Source organism: Pseudorca crassidens, chromosome 8 (assembly GCF_039906515.1).
Source record: "Pseudorca crassidens isolate mPseCra1 chromosome 8, mPseCra1.hap1, whole genome shotgun sequence".
In the NCBI taxonomy this organism is placed as follows: Eukaryota; Metazoa; Chordata; class Mammalia; order Artiodactyla; family Delphinidae; genus Pseudorca; species Pseudorca crassidens.
In genome coordinates this window covers 47,662,469-47,684,213 of record NC_090303.1, presented here as the reverse complement: position 1 = coordinate 47,684,213, position 21,745 = coordinate 47,662,469, and the positions used below count along the sequence as shown (strand labels likewise).

The 21,745-nt window shown below is 38.2% G+C and overlaps 1 long non-coding RNA gene across 1 annotated transcript in view; it reads right to left on the bottom strand.

The window, feature by feature from the left end:
* The window catches only part of LOC137229039 (uncharacterized), a 249,963-nt gene extending 228,947 nt beyond the window's left edge, over positions 1–21,016 (bottom strand). The window contains exon 1 of the long non-coding RNA XR_010945510.1: positions 20,905–21,016. This is a non-coding gene — a long non-coding RNA (uncharacterized lncRNA). The remainder of the gene's footprint in view (positions 1–20,904) is intronic.
* Positions 21,017–21,745: the final 729 nt, after the last annotated feature.

Genomic DNA, 21,745 nt, shown 5'->3' with positions numbered 1-21,745 from the left:
CTTAAGTGTAATGCTGGAATAATATTCACACAGCACTGGCTGCATCTTTATTTTTAACCTATTTATATATTCACAGGAAAGAATGCTTAGCAGTTATTTGTTTAAAGGGGCCTATTTAAGGTGAAAATGGCATTCACAGTTTTGAATGTATTAGTCAAGAATGCTGCTGCGCATAACAATTCATAAAGAAAAATATCATTTTTGCTATCATAGAAGAATGTGGAAGGATATAGGTGGCAGAATATTGGACATCAGTTTTAGCTCTGGACCCAGAAAAAAGGAAAAAGGGAAGGAAGCGAGAACCACATCCTGAAAACTTCCACAGAGTAAGTGGACACTGAGAGACCCACTAAAAAAGCTGAACAAGACTGACAGAATTTCCAGAGTTCTAACATGGCTCTCTTAATTTATGACCACTTGCTTAGTATAGAAGTCTCTCAAAAAGAGAAGCATGCTGTTCATCTGCATAAAAAACATATCATTCCATTCATAATATACTTAACAGCTATATTCTTTGTCCATAGCACAACAGTAGAAACTGTGGCATATATGTACAAGTCTCTATATATTTCTTGCTCACAAAGAACTTACAATCAAGTTAGAGAGAGAACGTGTTCATGAAACACTGCATAGATGTTTAGGAGGCATAAAAAGTGCCAACCTCTGGCACAGATTGGCTTCTTCAGAAGCAGATGCTGAGATTTTGGAATCTGTACTTGTAAAAAGAAGTTAAGGGAGTAGGACTGAGCAGAGGTCAAATTGCAGTTTTTTGGCAGGTCAATTTTTTTGCAGACCACTGCAGGTCGAACTGCAATTCAGGCCTGACAAAGCCGTGGCCCACCCAGTGGGGGATGCTGAAACACATATTGGCCATCAAAGCTGTCTCACATTGGGCCAAAATAGGCAGTCTTTTTACCCCTGCCTGGATAAGTCATTGGATGTGGACAATTCTGAGGAGGGTGTGACCTGAGGTGGAAAACTGAGATGGACCCTTCAGGAGCTGAGAACTGAAGTCTCTGCTGATGGTCCTTCTAGATGTTAGTAAGCAGCACATGCTGGAAAGAAGCTCTGGATGGAGCAGCTCCATGTCTACCACAATTCATTTGTAAGGCTCTTTGAGAACTTCTAATTAAAGCCTCTATTAATGGAGGTAAATGGAAATTCAGCAGAAAGAGCTGGCAATGGACTCCTGAGGAGTTAACTATATACAGCTTGAGTACTACATGTCTTCAGATAGGTTAGTATAGAGATAGCTCATAAACTAATGTGTTTTTATTCAAGGTAGAGGTTAGAAAACTAAGATAATTTTTTTGAGTTATGACAAGATATTCAGATGAAAATATTCCTCCAAACTATGAAAAAGTCTCAAAATCATCAACAAAAGATCTCTACTCAATGTTAGCTGCTTGGTTATATAAGAAAAATATCACAAGCCAAAGCTGGGATTGAAAGGTCTGTGTTTTCCTTCTGAGGAAAGAGTCCACCAAATCTCCACAATCAATGATCTTGCTGGCCTTTAGTGGAAAATACAGTTGGTCCAGTGTCACAAGAGCAGCTAACCTGATCCTTTGTCACTTTCAGATGGCCAGTCTTGACCAACTGTGAAGAAGGCCAAGTTGGTGGCACAGAAATGCCTGTATCTCTTTCAGCTGCACCGGCTCATCAATAAGCTGCTACTCCCAACCCTGCATGAAGCCATCATATGCAGAGCATGTATGTGCATGTCAGACAGCAGCAGGGCTTCAGTCAATCACTCTGTGCCATGTATTCCAGTGTGCCATTTGGCCCCAGTGTTCATTCCTCAAGAAGAGTCAAGATTCGATCAAAATTGTACCAAACACTAGTCCCATAGCCTCTCACACACTGCCTCCTTTCATTCCACCAGCACTCTGTGTAGTAAATAGTATTACTATTTCCACTTTTTTTCCAAACTGAGAATGAGAGAGGTCTGGAGATCTAAAGTTAAAATTATTATATATATTTTGGTAAACAGCCGTTCAATGTGAACATAGATCTGTGACTCCAAATCTATCCTTCCCATTGTTAATCAGATCCATCCTTCTAACTGTCCATCAGTACATCCTGTGTGCTTTCTATAGCTCACCAGTTCTATGAAATATTAATAATGTTTCCCCCCCAAAAGATTCTGTGGTCAAACAAATTTGGAAATCACTAAGCTAAACAAAGTTAAACAGAGTATTTTGTTTTAAACACAGGAAGTCTCAGAACATGTTTGTGCTAACGTGCATTGTGAATCTATAAACAGCTCAAAGGCAGAGGTTTCCATAACTGACTTGACCACAAAAATCTTTTTTCCTATGGGCATCTTGCAAAAAACTAAGGGTCCCTGGCACAAATGATGGGAAACTGATGCACAATCCTCCTTTAATCAGATGTCAGAAAGTCCTCTTTGGCCTGGCATGTTACACTATTGCCAAGTTGATGAGAAGACAGGTTTTCATCACTGACAGGCAATGGTTCCCAGCCTCCCAGGAATGCTCTCCTGGCAGTGGGGGAGACACCTTGCCAGCAGGTCCTTCCTCTGACTCATTCTTACTAAGCCAATGCTAGGAGGCAAAGCCATTTGGGAACACTGAGTTCTGGTAGCTTTAACATGAAAGAATAGAAAGATTTAAAAATCTGAGGAAAGATTAATAATAACAACAATATTGTAGGGTTGTTCTGTCTCTGAAAGGCATTACTTAGAATTCCAATGAGAACCAGTAACTTCTAAATGAAAAAAACAAATGGAAGAACTTACACCACTCACACACTCAGAGCTACAGATAAGATCCAATATTCTCACCATGTAAAAAACTTGCATGACAGCTACAACCATTTCAAAATACATAAATTTCTCTGTTTTTTAGGCAGAGACTTTTTTTGGTATAAGGTTAGTCTCATCCATGAAATTTGATAGCAGCCGCTTCCCAGAGTTAGTCTGGCAGTCAGTTTGCCTGTGGTGTGTTCAGGTGTGAGGGTCTGGGATTTATGTTTCCATTTGACTGTTGCCTTTGGACTTCTTTGCCTCTGGGTTACTAGGACTGAGAGGAAACCAGTTACTCATGGAGGAATATGAAGGGTGGGTGGGATGAATAACAACAAAGTCAGGAATCTAAGATGTCACAGTCTCCAGGTCTTCCAAAAGAACAGCTTCAAACAGCACGTGGGTGGCACGTCAAGGATTGGTTTTTATTAGTATTGCCATAAATTTCCCAAACCTCATAGGAAATGTCACCTCTGTAGCCAGAGTGTTAATAAATTAGGGATTAAGAGAACTTAAAATTCCATACTGAAGAAGGTGTTAGGCTCTTCCTTTAAGATTCCTATTTAAAATATTATTTATATATGTGAATGAATTCCCATATCTTATTAAAGTAGCAGATGATATTTTTCAAAGATAAACTATTATTACTTAAAATAAGTATAATATCAAATGTAATTTGATATTTACATACTAATTAAATATCATAATTACATACTAATTACGTACTCTCAAATGTAATTCATGTTAGGTGGACGTGAGAGAAAGAACCACAGACAGTGTCAAGAACCAGGTCATGGTGGATGCCAAGGTCTCTGCTCATGGACAAGGGCACTTGTGATCATCAAGACTGAAAAAGAAGCTTCAACCTACAGGGATGACCAAGAACAAGATGACAAAAGGGTTTTAGGATGCAAAAAGTTAAGGTCAAAAGTTTTACCAAACTCAAAGCCTGGGAAGAGGCTGAAAATTACTTTATCTAGGAAACTTCAGAGCAGAGCAGAGGGGCCTCATGTTTGAATATTTAACATATTTCTACTTTTTACTTTATTTCATATCTCTTCCTATCTCTTTTTTTTCATCGGTTTTGAACAGCATGTAAAATTGACATAATAAACTTGTCTGAAAAGACGGAATCTCTCTCTTAATCTGCAGGTTTGGTTTCAATGCAATTGAATAATGAATAACTTTGTGGTAAAATGCATACTCAAGTCAAATAAGCTTTTAATGTTAAAATAATATTTCTTACTGTATTATTTACTGGCTATTTGTATTTCTTATGGTGTGAATTTCCTGCTCATGTCTGTTGCCCATTTGTTATATGAGAGCATTTGTATACTTCTTGTTAATTTTTATGAGCTAATTCTATTTTAAGGTTAAAAATCCTTTGCATTTATATATGTTGCATATATTTTAGTAAACTAGTTTGGGCATGTTGCAGACATGATGAAATACCTTTTTTTTTGCTAAAAATGGAGAAAAATCACAAAAAAAAATCACCAACACAAAAAGAAGAGGGAAGATTTTATATTTAATTGACCATTTCAAGGTATATGCTGCATAAACAATCCAATCCATTATTTGGGCTATTTCAATTTTCACGGCAATCAAATACCATTTTTTTAACACGTTGTAAGCATAAAGATTTTCCCAGTGAAATTTAAACTACCTTAGAAAACTTTCTTTTTCATCTTCAGTTGTATTTCCCAAAAGAGGAAAGTGTCGTTTTTTTCCTCTTTGTACTCCAATTGTTTGAGAGGTGAAATAAAAAGCTAACTGTATGAATACACACATACTCATACAGATGATCATTTAAGCATTCATTGAAAAGAGAACAGAACAAATACGTTTCTCCTTTTCTCTTTTTATTTCTACTCTTTCCGTAGTTTTGACAGTACCATCAGTGTTGACCTACAAGCATGATCCAGGTGGATTTTCTAGCAGCTAGAGTACCATGGTTTTGGAGATACCTCAATTCTAATAACAATAATGATAGAAATGGCTAGTGTGCCAAGCATTGGGCTACATGCTTTCTGTGCCCTATCTGACTTAATACAACAACTCTGTGGTGGTGGGTACTGTGATTAGCTCCACTTTACACATGAACAAACGAAGGCACCAGAGGCTTAAAGAGCCATTTGACCAAAGTCACGTGGCTTGTAAATGGCAGGGCCATGATTCCCATGCAGGGCTCAATGGTTCCAGACCCATGTGCTGACCATTTAAACACACTGCCTCTCAAAACACAGAACAAAACAATGAAGGGAATTATGATCATGTTTGGCTTTTTAACACAGGAGGCAGATTCCTAATAGAAAAAAAGGAGGAATTTTGACTGCTTTCTAAATCTGACTTACTTAACAAAGTAAGCACCTAAGTATCAGGGTCTACAGAAATGATTATCTGGCCCCTGAGTTCAGATTGTAACAGAGGAGACAGACACACAAACAAATAAATGTAATTTATTTTGCCAGGGAGGATAGCTTCACAGAGGAGGTGACATTTCAGTTAAACATGGGAGGAGATGTAGAAGGGCAGTGACTATTGTAACCAGGAACTAGAAATGGGAACAAGAATGGCATCAGGAGGGAATGCAGAGTTCACCTTAGAAAGGAGTCATCATAGTGTTGATACCAGCCCGTATGGACTGAGTACGTGTTATGGGCCAGGTACTGTGCTAAGCATTCACTTTCTCATTTATTCCTCCCCATAACTTATAAAATCAATAGCATTATTACCTCTGCATTACAGATGAGGACACTGAGACAGGTTACATAACCTTTCCGAGGTCAACATACCAGACAAGACAGGAACCCAGGCCACCTTCCTCCTTCCTCCTACCCGTTATACAATATAGTCTCCTCTTTCTCTTCTGAAACAGGAAAGAATGAAGGAGTAGTGGGAAAAGACAAAGGATATGTTTGTGGGGAGAAATTACACATAATGTCTGTTTCTCTACAAAGTTGCCCCATATGAGGGAGTATGATTGGGTGGGAGACTTGAAGAGAATTGTAAACCTTCACATCTAGATAGGAGCTGACTAGAGAAGAGTAAGTGGTTTACAGAGAACCATGAGAGTGAAGTTGATGAAGAAAGCCCTGCATTTGTAATTGAACGCATCAGTATCATCACTCAATATTGTGCAAACAATGGCAACTGGCCAAGAAGCACTCATACCAGTGTTCACTGAGGAAAATTCATGGAGACAGGAGACATAGGTCCCCATCTCACATTTAATTCTACAGCATCATAGAGAGACCTAGCCAGACCAGGTTTCAGATTCGAGGAGAGGTATCTGAACTTCGGGCTGTGAGGCTTTTAAGCTACTTCATTAGAAAGCATCATCCCTCCCTTGGCATAATGAAGGGCAAGGATACAAAACCTACACAGTATAATGGAATCCTGGCATAAGCCTGTACTGTCAGGTCAGGGTTCATGACTGAGGGTCACTGGCTTCTTCCCTGGTATGATCAGAGGTTGAGGTATACACTTTGAGTTACAGTGATACAAATGGCAAGTTATGTGGAGCATTCACCGTGTCAGTGTTATGGTTATGAAGCACCATGCCTTCCCCCGGCAGGACAGGGAGAGGCTAGGCTCCATGCCTCGTAGTTGACCAGAGATGATTCATTGCTCTAAGCACTAGAGGCCTAGTGTCTCTCCATGGAGCTTTTCACGAGGCCAACTCCTTTTCAGGGAGGCCAGCCAGCAGGGGGTCAATCCTGGACAAGTTAGCCCTTACCTTTTATTCAAATTTCTCCCTCAGTCTTGTTGACAGAAAAAATAGAGAGGTATCTAATACCAATAGACTCCCATTTTCATTGTCATGTGGTTGTACAAAAACTGCAGCTTATATTCACTTACATTCATCAACTGTTGGTACCATTTGTTATTTTATTTCATGTTTTGAACAGCTTTACAGAACAATATTTGACACATAATCAACTGCCAATATTTAAACTGTATAATCTAAAAGGGTTTGACATATGTCCACACCTATGAAACTAATACTGGATAATGAACAAGTCCATCCCCCTCAGAAGTGTTCCCAGGACGCTTGGTAATCCAGTCCATCCTTCATCTCAACAGATTTGGTCCTTCCCCCCTTTTTGTTTTATTACTTAGGTGCATGTGGCTTTGATTAAGTTATTCAGCTTCCATTTTATCATCTCCTTAATAAATATAAAGCTACCTTCAAAACCAGAATATTTTGAGGGATAGTGATTATAAAACAAAGGACTAGAGATACAACTGTTATTATAATACTAGTGGAAAGTAAAAATGGAACTGGCTATATATTAATTAGCCATTAATCTTGATGACAGAAACTTTGGGCCAGATTCCCACACTGATTCTACACAGGCTTTAATGGACTCATTCAGTAAGGAAACTTGTTATGCAGGGTACTTCCAGCTCCCTGTCCTTTTGCTCCCTATCTCAAGTCTCCTTTCTTCCTTAGGCTCAGATTAGACCTCTCTCAGAGACAAGGTCTGGCCTTGGATAGAAGCATATAAAGTCTCCCTCCACCCAAATTCAGAGCTCAAAATCAAATTCCATTCTTGCTGGTGGTGTTAGCATCTGCTACACATACAAGATGCAGCCTAATTTCTCTGGTCTCAGTTCTGGTCTTAGGTTGCCCAAACCCACTCGTCCCCAATCTCTTAGCCAGAGTCCCCCATTCCTACAGCCTTAGCATTCTTAGTCCCCTATTCCTTAGCATTCTTCCCTTGCAGCTTGGCTCATCTCCCCAAGTTTGACTCTCTTGTCTGATCATCACTGCTTCGCTGAATTCTGTCCTGCAGCCTCTGATATACCAAACACATCAACCCCCACCACATTGTGGCCTCCCTGGCCCACCTGATCTGTCACCAACCATCAAATCCCAGCATGACAGTTTAATCCCCATGTCCATCCTCCCCTGGCCTAATTAATTTTGCATTTAAGCAGCTTCCATGATAAATTATACTTTTTTTTTCTTTAGTCCTTAAGAGTCAGTGTAGACCTAGTAAAATAAAAGTAAGATTCTTTCATCTAAATGCAGGATCAGTGTTAAGAAATCTACCTTGCACATCAAAAATCATCTATATTTATTTAGTTAGTAATGCAAGATCAAGTGGGAAAAATAACATCTGAGTCCCATAAAATCTGTAAGTGAGAAAGGGTTGAATAAGAATGCGACACTCTAGCACTTTTAACATGTGTGCTCTTCAACTACTGGGGCTGATGTAGCCCAACTGAAGAGCGCACATGTTAAAAATATATAAAATATAAAAAGAAATTTTAAAAATATATATAAGTTGGGCTTATTTATAATTTGAGCCAATTTATAAATTGGGCAGTAGCTGTTACTATAAAAATATGCAATCTACAATATTAAATTGTGATTACAACAGAAATGTTGTCTTTAAGCCCTGAAAACTATGAAACATCTGTTATCCATCTCCACAGAGACAAGAAATTAAACAGCAGCAAGAAAATTTAAGTTGGATGCGTGGGAGAACATGCAAAAACAGTGAGAATGGTTAAACCAAGGAGCAAGTTAGGGCAGCCTTTCTATCTTATCAATGACATGGACATTTTTTCTTCGATGATTTTAGAAATGCCATTTATAGACTTGAGGCTATCTTAGCACTATGGAGGTGATTCTAAATTGGGGATGGCTTACACCTGTAGGGGGAGTATTTCAAATGGAAATTTCCACTGCAGACAGAGATGCATGATTAAGAAGAGAGTACCTACAGAGATGAATGAACGTCATAAAACTAAATCCCGGACATCTTTCAATTTGTGACTCTAAAATTCAGCATCTTTATCAGGACTTGATGCCACTCTTTCAGATTTTTGGTTTAGGCTATTTCCACCCTAAATAGAAGAGGATTAAAATCTAGGAAAAGGAGAACCACCTCTTGTGACTCCAAAGGTATTCTGAGCAGGGTGGCTGCTCCCAGCTTCACCTCTCACTGATGAAATCAAACAGAAGGAATTGCAAATTCTTTAGGGCCACCTCTAGTGGGTTTTCTCAGTTGGCTGGAAAACCTCAAAGGTAAGGATTTAATTAGGAATTTAACATTGGCTTCGAAAAAGAAGTCACAATCTCTAAGTATTTCACACAGGGGAGAAGTCGGACCACTCACAAAAGAGTTTCCTGCTGAAAATTCTTTAGTAGTAAGGAGTGTGTCTCGCTAATTGGGGTGATGGCCAAGAGGATGCTAGTAGCCAGCCCTTTGCCCAGGGTGGCTGCCTCCATTGGCAATATGCCCTTTTTGTCCACTCTGAAAGGCGCCCAGTGGGGAGGCCTGAGGAGCTACTGGTAGCCTTTGTGGAGAGGGCAGGTCTGGGCAGGCCTTGGGCCAGCAGGGCTGAGCAGCCACCTGCTGACAGGGCCTTTCTTCCTCATGAAGGAGTCCAGGGGATTCCATTAGAGAAAGTGTTGCTTCAAGCAAGCCGTGGCCACCTTTAATGATTTCCAGGGAAGGAAATTAGTCTCCCAAATCAATTATGACACTCAATTAGGTTATTTAGGCTGATGAATCCCAAGTGAAATCAGAGGATGGGACATGTGATTCAATGGCCTGCATCTCTCCTAGCTTCAGGGCTCAAGGGTTACCATGTTAGTATTTTGCTAAAATATTCCCTTTGTACCCTTGTAGTGCAAAGCTTGGTGCCAGCCCAGTCCTGGGCACAGTATTAGTGCCCAACAAAAAATGGCTGAGTGTAAATCTTCATGCCTCTCTTTTCTCTGAATTTGGTCAGTATCTAAGCACCCACTCTGGTGATCAGGAATGCTTGGTGTATATATTTTATATAATGAAAGTATGCTGAACATCTCTAATGTACAGTGTTTTCATTTCTTTACTGATTAAATGCTTAAATCACATGGAAGTTTTTCATTAGTAAAAATGTCCAAATAATTTGTTTTTATATGAACACATGCCCCCCTTAATAAAGTGTGTAGGTAAAAAGAAACAAAGGTTAAATCCATACACAGGAACTATGCAATTCCTAGGAGACAGGGCCCATAACTTATCCCCATGTTAGAAGGTGAGCCACAAAAGGTGGCAGAGACTCTGTGTGTAAGTGTTGTTGAAGAGACTGGCCTGTCATCAAGCCATCTTCCTCTATGCACAACATGAAGATTTCCCTGTTGTTCTGTAGCCCTTTTGGGCTCCTTCCCTGTGCCTCTGACCCTAACCCTGCACCTAGCCACCACAGGTCTTACCATTTCAGGGGTGCTGTGATTGGTTAAAGCAGTGGTCCCCAAACTTTTTGGCACCAGGGACAGGTTTCGTGGAAGACAATTTTTCCACAGATCTTGGTGGGGGGATGGTTTTGGGATGGTTCAAGCACATTACATTTATTGTGCACTTTATTTCTATTATTATTACATTGTAATATATAATGAAATAATTACACAACTCACCATAATGCTGATAGGAGGCAGAGCACAGGTGGTAATGCGAGTGATGGGGAGCGGCTGTAAATACAAATGAAGCTTCTCTCGCTCGCCCGCTGCTCACCTCCTGCTGTGTGGCTCGGTTTCTAACAGGCCACGGATCACTATCAGTCCATGGCCCAGGGGTTGGGGACCCCTGGTTTAAAGACACCCAACTAAGGACGCAACAAGTGACCAAAACCTACCCTGAGCCTTACTCCCCAGGCCATGCTCTCTGCTCACTAAATCAAATGCCCTACCCCTGCCTAAAGGGGGCACTTTTTTCTAATTTGCACTAAGGCACTAACCCACCCAGCTGAGGTCCTGTAGACGTGCTTAGTTGCATTATTGTGATTGTCTCTAAACTACTTCTAACAATACAGCAACTTCATTGAAAGTCTTGTGAAAGTCTTGGTAGATGTCCGTACCTGCAGAGTTGTATTGCACCAAACCCCAGAAAGAGATAAAAGAGACTTATAGAAAGTCAATATCTAAAATAAAGTCCCAGAATTTTCCAGAATTGAGGAAATATGCGTTCACAGACACAGGAAGCACGACATGTGCCAAAAAATAAATAAATAAAAAGAAATCCCTATCTGAATACATTTTAGTGAAACTACAGAACACCAAAAACAAAGGGAAAACCTTAAAAGCAACAGGAAAAAACGATCCACAAATTACAGGTAGATTCTCCAGCACAATGAGGAAAGCCAGCAAACAGTGAAATAATATTTTCAAAGTGCTGACAGAAAATAACTGCCAACTTATATCCTCAGAACAATTGTCTTTCAAGCATAAAGGCAAAACAAAGACATTTTTGGCAAACAAAAGTTGAAATCAACATTTTAAATCAACTATATTCCCTGAAACTAACACAACATTTTAAATCAACTATATCCCTATAAAACTAAAATATTTTAAAAAATAATAAAAATAAACCTACTTATATCCTGAAACTTGCCAAAAAAAAAATTGAAGTCATCAGTAAAACATCTTTACTAAAGGAATTTCCAAAGGCGATTATCAGGAAGAGGGAAAATGATCCCAAGAAAGAAAATATGGGAGCCACAAGAATAAAAGTAAAATTATTTGTATAAAATAGTAATAATTCAAATTTGGTGGCTTAAAAGAAGACAGAAACACTAAAGATGGTGAGAGAGTGATTAGAATTAAAATATATTAAGGATATACGTATTCTTCAAGAGAGAGACTAAGGCACTGATTACTGACTTCTTTAAGCTTATTTCCAAATTTCAAGGGTGATCACTAAAACAACAGAATTACAATGAAAAACTTTCAAATAAATAGAGGAAAGAAAAAACAAAATATTCCATCAACCCCCAAAAGGCAGGAAGATAATTGGAGGAAGCAAAGAAAATGTGAATCAAATAGAAGAAACAAAGTATGATGGTTAAAAAAAAAAAAAAGCCCCAATATATCAGTAATCACAGTAAGCATAATTGTCTTACACTTGCCAGTTAAAAATAGAAGTATCAGACTGGATGAAAGGTAAAATTCAACTATATATTGTTTACAAGTAGTATACCAAAAACATACCTAAGGACATGAAATAGTGGAAAATAAGGACAGGAAAAACTAGCCATGCAAATACTAATCAAAATAGAGTTGGGTTAGCTATAATAATACAGATGAGATCGACTTTGAGACAAAAAACCACTCCTATGGATAGAGAATGTCCCAACATAACAACAAAAGTTTCAACTCCCCAGGAAGATATAACAATTCTAAAATTGCATATAACAAATAAAATAGTTTCAAATGATATAAATCAAAAGTTGACAGAAGCATAGAGAGAAATGGACAAGTCCTTTCTCATAGTGGGAGATTTCAACATACCTCCTTCAATTATGAATAGGTCAAAGAGACTAAGAAAACAAAACACTAGTAGAAATATAGTGGCATTTTGTTGTACAATAATTTTATTTTTAAAAATCAGAAACATAAATAACTGCTACTCTGAAGATAAGGCCTCAATCTAATCCCAGTAAAAAGCAAAGGAACCTTATGCTTTATTTAAGCTGAGAAGCCTCATGATTGTTGTATGTATAATTTCCAGTAGGCATTGTGAAAATTTTAAATTGTTTAGAGATCTTCTACATTACTAACTCAATTTCATCCACTAATTTAGTGAAACCCACACACTTTCAATGTATTAACATAGAAGATTTGAACAAAATAATTCATAAATTCAATTTAATTAACATATAGACAAATCTGTACCCAACAATTTAAGATTACACATTCTTCTGAAGAACGCATGGAATATTTATGAAAATTGACCAAGACTAGGCCATAGAGTAATTCTCAAGAAATATCTAATAAATGGTATCTGACCACAACATAATTAAGTTTAAAATAATATTATATAAAAGTCAATTACATGTTTATGTAGGAAAATGTAATTACAAAAAAAAGGAACCTAGGAATACTAGAAACAAATACTTATATGTTTTTATTATTTCCCAGACCTCTTCCTATATGTTTTGCATATTAATTCATCTACTATTTATAATAGCCCTTTGAAGTGAGCATAATTATATCCCCATTTTAAAGATGAAGAAACTAAGGCACAGTGAGGTTACATAAGTTTGCATTACACAGCTGGCAAATGACAGAATTCAAATCCAGGCAGTCTGGTGCCAGATTCTAAACTCTACGGCTCTATTCTTTACTGCTTCTCAAAAGACATGCACGATCTTTCTGGGTAAATCCATAAAGTTTTACTGAAAGATATTCAGACCTAATAAGTCAAAGTATATACCACATTTCTGATTAGAAAGACCCCCAAATCAATAAGATATCAATTTACCCTCAAAATTGTTCCCTAAATTCAATGTAATTTCAATCAAAATCTCAACAAGTTTTTTCTAGGAATTCAACAAAGTGATGCTAAAATTCATATGAAAAGAACAAACAGTCAATAATGCTAAGATATTCCTAGAGAAGAAGAGTAAGATGAGATGACTTGCCCCACCGGATATAAAGACTTTCTGTATAGTTTATTAATTAGAGTGGTATGGGGCTGGCATAGAAATAGATAAATTTGACCAAAGTGAACTTAATTTCTGCTAAACCTTGCTTCTACCACCTGGCTATAAAGAGCTTTCAACCTGTGGAACAACTGCTCCCTCATATTAAGGAATGAATTTGGTAAATCATTTTTACTTTTATCCTCACAGGTGGTCACAGACACTAATTTTCCAATTCTATTTAAGTCTATTGATATAATTAGTGTGGTCAGTTCCAATTTAGAAGAATATGGAACACCAAGACTCTTTTACAGAGGGGGGCATACAATTTTTTTTGGCCAAATCAGGACACCTTTGAGAATGAGAAGGAGCCCTATTTATAATTAAGTTATACCTGTCAAACCAGGATAGACACCCTACTTTCACTCTATTCTTTGCTCTTTTAACAACTAGTTTGTTCTATCAGTTACGCCAACTATTTCTAAGCCAACCAATACTTTTAAAAAAATTATTGGTCATAGAGTGACTTAAGGATCATGACATATATCTTTTTACAAGCCCACCCTGACCAATAAACCAGCCTGACGCTCACAGTTTGAGCAGTGGATAGGATACACAGTGATGTTTGAGACAATCATTAGGCAACCTCTTTACTGGTTTCCAGTCTGCTCCTGATTCAACCCAGTTTCCATTCACTTTTCCCTCATTCACAATCCCACACCTGCTCAGTGGACTCAGCATTTGCATGAGGGCTCTCAATTCTGATACTCTCAGTGCCCCTGTAGGCGATGGCCTCCAAACTTCCCACTGGCTGTCTCCACAATTCTCTACCCCAGAAAGGCAGCTCTACACTATTCTCCACCCACCCATCACTGGGAGCCAGTCCCATACCCAGGCCTCTGGTTGGACTACCCCCTGGCCTACCAGAACCCAGGGGTGGGTTTCAGATACAACTTGGTCACAGACACTGCCAATCCTTAACACGAGGAGCTCCCAAAGTGGGAAAAACATATGTTGGTGGGGTTTCTGGGCAGGGGAGCAATGCTTGATGATCTGTTTTAGAGAAAGATACGCATCCTTAAAAACATGCCCCTGGTTTCTCATTCTTGTTCACTGTTCAAATTAATAGCTAAACAGGAAACCTAATAAAATAAAGGAAACGTAGAAACTTTGAACTCCTGAGAGGTAAATATGAAAAGTTACTCCTCTAATTATAAATAGGGGGCCATACAATTTCTTTTCGCCACATCAGGACACCTTTGAGAATGAGAGGGAAAGCACTCTTTTTATGTTTAATATTTAGCTTAGCCATAGTTATTTTTACTAAGGAATTCCTCCAATGCTTTTTGCTAGACTAAGGAAGAAAACTACTTTTCACCTAAACAAGAGAAAAATATTATTCAGCATTTACACGTTGGTGCCCGATCTTGGCTGTACAATGCAATCACATAGGGAGTTTTGAAAAAAAAACAACAAACAAACTGATGTCTGGATCCCATGCCTAGAGATTCTGATTTAAGTGATCTGGAATGTCAGAGGGCAGAGAGCAGAAGCAAGAAGAACTACAATCCTGCCGCCTGTGGAACAAAAACCACATTCACAGAAAGATAGACAAGATGAAAAGGCAGAGGGCTACGTACCAGATGAAGGAACAAGATAAAACCCAGGAAAACAACTGAATGAAGTGGAGATAGGCAACCTTCCAGAAAAAGAATTCAGAATAATGATAGTGAAGATGATCCAGGGCCTCAGAAAAACAATGGAGGCAAAGATCAAGAAGATGCAAGAAATGTTCAACAAAGACCTAAAACAATTAAAGAACAAACAAACAGAGATGAACAATACAATAACTGGAATGAAAAATACACTAGAAGGAATCAATAGCAGAATAACTGAGGCAGAAGACTGGATAAGTGACCTGGAAGACAGAATGGTGGAATTCACTGCCACAGAAGAGAATAAAGAAAAAAGAATGAAAAGAAATGAAGACAGCCTAAGAGACCTCTGGGACAACATTAAATGCAAAAACATTTGCATTATAGGGGTCCTAGAAGAAGAAGAGAGAGAGAAAGGACCAGAGAAAATATTTGAAGAGATTATAGTCGAAAACTTCCCTAACACAGGAAAGCAAATAGCCACCGAGGTTCCAGAAGCGCAGAGAGTCCCATACAGGATAAACACAAGGAGAAACACGCTGAGACACATAGTAATCAAACTGGCAAAAATTAAAGACAAAGAAAAATTATTGAAAGCAGCAAGGGAAAAATGACAAATAACATACAAGGGAACTCCTATAAGGATAACAGCTGATTTTGCAGAAACTCTACAAGCCAGAAGGGAGTGGCATGATATGCTTAAAGTGATGAAAGGGAAGAACCTACAACCAAGATTACTCTACCCAGCAAGGATCTCATTCAGATTCGACAGAAATATCAAAAGCTTTAAAGACAAGCAAAAGCTAAGAGAATTCAGCACCACCAAACCAACTCTACAACAAATGCTAAAGGAGCTTCTCTAAGTGCGAAACACAACAGAAGAAAAGGACCTACAAAAACAAACCCAAAACAATTAAGAAAATGGTCATAGGAACATACATATCGATAATTACCTTAAATGTGAATGGATTAAATGCTATAACCAAAAGACACAGGCTTGCTGAATGGATACAAAATCAAGACCCATATATATGCTGTCTACAAGAGACCTACTTCAGACCTAGGGACACATATAGATTGAAATTGAGGGGATGGAAAAAGATATTCCATGCAAATGGAAATCAAAAGAAAGCTGGAGTAGCAATACTCATATCAGATAAAATAGACTTTAAAATAAAGAATGTTACAAGAGACAAAGAAGGACACTACATAATGATCAAGGGATCAATCCAAGAAGAAGATATAACAATTATAAATATATATGCACCCAACATAGAAGCACCTCAATACATAAGGCTAGTGCTAACAGCTATAAAAGAGGAAACTGACAGTAACACAACAATAGTGGACAGTAACTTACACCAATGGACAGATCATCCAAAACGAAAATAAATAAGGAAACAGAAGCTTTAAATGACACAGTAGACTGGATAGATTTAATTGACATTTATAGGACATTCCATCCAAAAACAGCAGATTACACTTTCTTCTCAACCGCACAGGGAGCACTCTCCAGGATAGACCACATCTTGGGTCACAAATCAAGCCTCAGTATATTTAAGAAAACTGAAATCATATCAAGCATCTGTTCTGACCACAACGCTATGAGATTAGAAATCAATTACAGGGAGAAAAACGTAAAAAGCACAAATACATGGAGGCTAAACAATACGTTACTAAGTAACCAAGAGATCACTGAAGAAATCAAAGAGGAAATCAAAAAATACCTAGAGACAAATGACAATGAAAACAGGATGATCCAAAACCTATGGGATGTAGCAAAAGCAGTTCTAAGAGGGAAGTTTACAGCTATAAAAGTCTACCTCAGGAAACAAGAAAAATCTCAAATAAACAATCTAAACTTACACCTAAAGGAACTAGAGAAAGAAGAACAAACAAAACCCAAAGTTCGTAGAAGGAAAGAAATCATAAAGATCAGAGCAGAAATAAATGAAATAGAAACAAAGAAAAAAATAGCAAAGATCAATAAAACTAAAGGATGGTTCTTTGAGAAGATAAACAAAATTGATAAACCATTAGCCAGACTCATCAAGAAAAAGAGGGAGAGGACTCAAATCAATAAAATTAGAAATGAAAAAGGAGAAGTTACAACAGACACTACAGAAATACAAAGCATCCTAAGAGACTACTACAAGCAACTCTATGCCAATAAAATGGACAACCTGGAAGAAATGGACAAATTCTTAAAAAGGTATAACTCTCCAAGACTGAACCAGGAAGAAATAGAAAATATGAACAGACCAATCACAAGTAATGAAATTGAAACTGATTAAAAATCTTCCAACAAACAAAAGTCCAGAACCAGATGGCTTCACAGGTGAATTCTATCAAACATTTAGAGAAGAGCTAACACCATCCTTCTCAAACTCTTCTAAAAAATTGCAGAGGAAGGAACACTCCCAAACTCATTCTATGAGGCCACCATCACCCTGATACCAAAACCAGACAAAGATACTACCAAAAAAAAAAAGTTACAGACCAATATCATTGATGAATATAGATGCAAAAATGCTCAACAAAATACTCGTAAAGAGAATCCAACAACACATTAAAAGGATCATACACCATGATCAAGTAGGATTTATCCCAGGGATGCAAGGATTCTTCAGTATATGCAAATCAATCAATGTGTTACACCATATTAACAAACTGAAGAATAAAAACCATATGATCATCTCAGTAGATGCAGAAAAGGCTTTTGACAAAATTCAACACCGTTTATGATAAAAACTTTCCAGAAAGTGGGCATAGAGGGAACCTACCTCAACATAATAAAGGCCATATATGACAAACCCACAGCAAACCTCATTCTCAATGGTGAAAAACTGAAAGCATTTCCTCTAAGATCAGGAACGAGATATGGATGTCCACTCTCACCACCATTATTCAACATAGTTTTGGAAGCTCTAGCCACAGCAATCAGAGAAGGAAAAGACACAAAAGGAATACAAATTGGAAAAGAAGTAAAGCTGTCACTGTTTGCAGATGACATGATACTATACATAGAGAATCCTAAAGATGCTACCAGTAAACTACTAGAGATAATCAGTGAATTTGATAAAGTAGCAGTATACAAAATTAATGCACAGAAATCTCTTGCATTCCTATACACTAATGATGAAAAATCTGAAAGAGAAATTAAGGAAACACTCCTATTTACCATTGCAACAAAAAATCTAGGAATAAACCTACCTAAGGAGACAAAAGACCTGTATGCAGAAAACTACAAGACACTGATGAAAGAAATTAAAGATGATACCAACAGATGGAGAGATATACCATTGACTTGGATTGGAAGAATCAACACTGTGAAAATGACTATACTACCCAAAGCAATCTAGAGATTCAATGCAATCCCTATCAAATTACCAATGGCAATTTTTATAGAACTAGAACAAAAAATCTTAAAATTTGTATGGAGACACAAAAGACCCCCAAGTAACCAGAGCAATCTTGAGGGAAAAAAACGGAGCTGGAGGAATCAGGCTCCCTGACTTCAGACTATACTACAAAGCTAAAATAATCAAGACAATATGGTACTGCCACAAAAACAGAAATAGAGATCACTGGAACAGGACAGAAAGCCCAGAGATAAACCCACGCACATATGGTCACCTTATCTTTGATAAAGGAGGCAAGAATATACAATGGAGGAAAGACAGCCTCTTCAATAAGTGTTGCTGGGAAAACTGGACAGCTACATGTAAAAGAATAAAATTAGAACACTCCCTAACACCATGCACAAAAATAAACTCAAAATGGATTAAAGACCTAAATGTAAGACCAGACACTATAAAATTCTTAGAGGAAAACAAAGGAAGAACACTCTTTGACATAAATCACAGCAAGAGCTTTTTTGACCCACCTCCTAGAGTAATGGAAATAAAAACAAAAATAAACAAATGGGACCTAATGAAACTTCAAAGCTTTTGCACAGCAAAGGAAACCATAAACAAGACAAAAAGACAACCTGCAGAATGGGAGAAAATATTTGCAAATGAATCAACAGACAAAGGATTAATCTTCAAAATATATAAACAGCTCATGCAGCTCAATATTAAAAAAAAACAAACAACCCAATCCAAAAATGGGCAGAAGACCTAAACAGACATTTCTCCAAAGAAGACATACAGATGGCCAAGAAGCACATGAAATGCTGCTCAACATCACTAATTATTAGAGAAATGCAAATCAAAACTACAGTGAGGTATCACCTCACCCCCATTAGAATGGGCATCATCAGAAAATCTACAAACAACAAATGCTGGAGAGGGTGTGGAGAAAAGGGAACTCTCTTGCACTGTTGGTGGGAATGTAAATTGATACAGCCACTATGGAGAACAGTATGGAGGTTCCTTAAAAAACTAAGAATAGAATTACCATAAGATCCAGCAATCCCACAACTGGGCATATACCCAGAGAAAACCATAATTCAAAAAGACTCATGCACCCCAATGTTCATTGTAGCACTATTGATAACAGCCAGGTCATGGAAGCCACCTAAAGGCCCATCGACAGATGAATGGATAAAGAAGATGTGGTACATATATACAATGGAATATTACTCAGCCATAAAAAGGAACGAAATTGGGTCATTTGTTGAGACACGGATGGATCTAGAGACTGTCATACAGAGTGAAGTAAGTCAGAAAGAGAAAAACACATATTGTATATTGACGCATGTATGTGGAACCTAGGAAAATGGTACACTGGTTTGCAGGGCAGAAGATGAGACACAGATGTAGAGAACAAATGTATGGACACCAAGGGGGAAAAGCGGCAGGGTGGGTGGGGGTGGCGTTGTGATGAATTGGGAGATTGGGATTGACATGTATACACATGTGTATGTACACACATACACACAATTTGATGTGTATAAAATTGATGGCTAATAAGAAGCTGCTGTATAAAAAAAATAAATAAAATGAAAGCATAAAAAAAAAGTGATCTGGAATGTGCCCAGCCATCAGGGGTTTCACAGCCCTATGGGTGATTCTAAAGTAATTAATATAATAAATGTAATGTAATGTTGAGGACTGCTGACAACCTGTCAAAGGCTAAACGTGTATACAAGACTTTATTGACTCTTCACAATCCTGTGAACTGCCAGCCCTGCAGGTGAGGAAACTAGGGCTCAGAGAAGTTAAGTAAATTACCCGTGACCACACAGCCAGTAAGGGTCTAAAACAAGATTTGAAATTAAATCTGTATGACTTCAAAATCCATGCACATAACCATTAATAAGTGAGGAAAAGCTGTCATTATGGGGAAAGGCACTTACATATGGATAAGGACCTGCTTAGCAACTTCAATTTCCTACTCTAGAGCCATTTCATTCCTACTTGAATGAACACGCCAAGGCCTAATCTCTAGAATCAATCTTGTTCTTAAAAGACACATTAAGAGTTTGCCAACTGTATCCATCAGGCTTGCCTCCTAGATCTGATAACTAGGCTCTCACCTTATGCCCATGGACTGAAGTACTGACATGTCCCCTACTCCAGTAAGGAGGAGCATAAAGCATGCACAGTGGTATTGGAGTCTTGGGTTCAAATCCCTTCTCTGTCTTACTGTATTCTTGTGACTTTGGACAAGTCAGTTAACCCTGCCGAGTCTCAATTCCACATTTACAGAATATAAAAAATAAAACCTATATTGCAGGGCCATAGTTAGGAATGAACAAGATAAAAAATATAAAAAGCTAGTAGCATAATACCCATCCTATAGAAGCTCAATAAAGAGTAGATGTCATATAGTTATTATTAATATTACTGTGATGATTATTATTACCTGGTATACCATTCCAGTGGAGTGTGTTGCTTTATTCTTTCAAAAATAACTTGAATGTTGACATTGAAACCCACTCTTTGAGCCTCAACCCCAAAGATGAACAGCCCAACCTCCATGATGCTTGAGGCTTGCCTTCCAGAACTTCAGCCTGGTACCCACGGTCAGAACCTACTTCTACTGCTTCTCCTGGAAACACTGAAGGTTTTCTCAATGCAAAGTCTATGCCCATTCAGTTCCCTGCAAATCACCCACCTCAGGGCCGTTCCAGACCGCCGTGTAGTCCCAAGAAGTGTGCTCTCTCAGTTTCCACGTCTCCAATCCTCTCCTCTCTGGCCCATCTTGTTACATCCATGGCAACCCATGTTATGACTTCTGCCAAATAAAAAGCATAATGTTAACACATTGATTTGTGCATCATATACTCAACACAATTGGTTTAAAAACTTGGGCCTGAGGGTGAGGCAAACCTTCCCAGTTTCCTGAAAGGGACCCTAGCCTAACCCCAAAACACAAATGTGGTGGGGCCCAAACCCGCATTTATTCCAATCACTGCATAAGCAACATAGATAAAGAGGCATAATTCCCTTGAAAGATTTTCAATGTTCTCCTTTAAGTGTGTTTCCCTCACTACTGTGGTTCTAAACTATGGCCATGGCCTCAAGACCAAATTACAGCTTTTGGCAGATGGTTTTAGTCTGGTGGTTACAGCAATGAATGTGGAGTCAGGAATCCTAGAGTCTCAGCCAACTATTCCCTGGGTAACCACAAGCAAGTTAGCTGCCCTTGTCTCAGTTTTTCTGTCAGTTAAATGGGGTAACTTTCTTTCTTCCAACTACTTCAAAGGCAAAGGTTATGACAATTAATTACCCCATGGCCCACTAAACCTGGAACTTTCCGTGCAGTAATGAAGCTACTGTCAGCTTTTTCCTTCAAAGTCTAGTAATTTAATCCTAAAATACTGTATGTTTTGAGTATCCAAGTGTTACACCTGGAGGCTCATTTGGAGGCATTAATATCTAGGGTTACTGAGCCATGTACCCCATTGCCCTAATACTGGCTGATGGAGGCAGAATCATGTTCTAAAACATTAAAC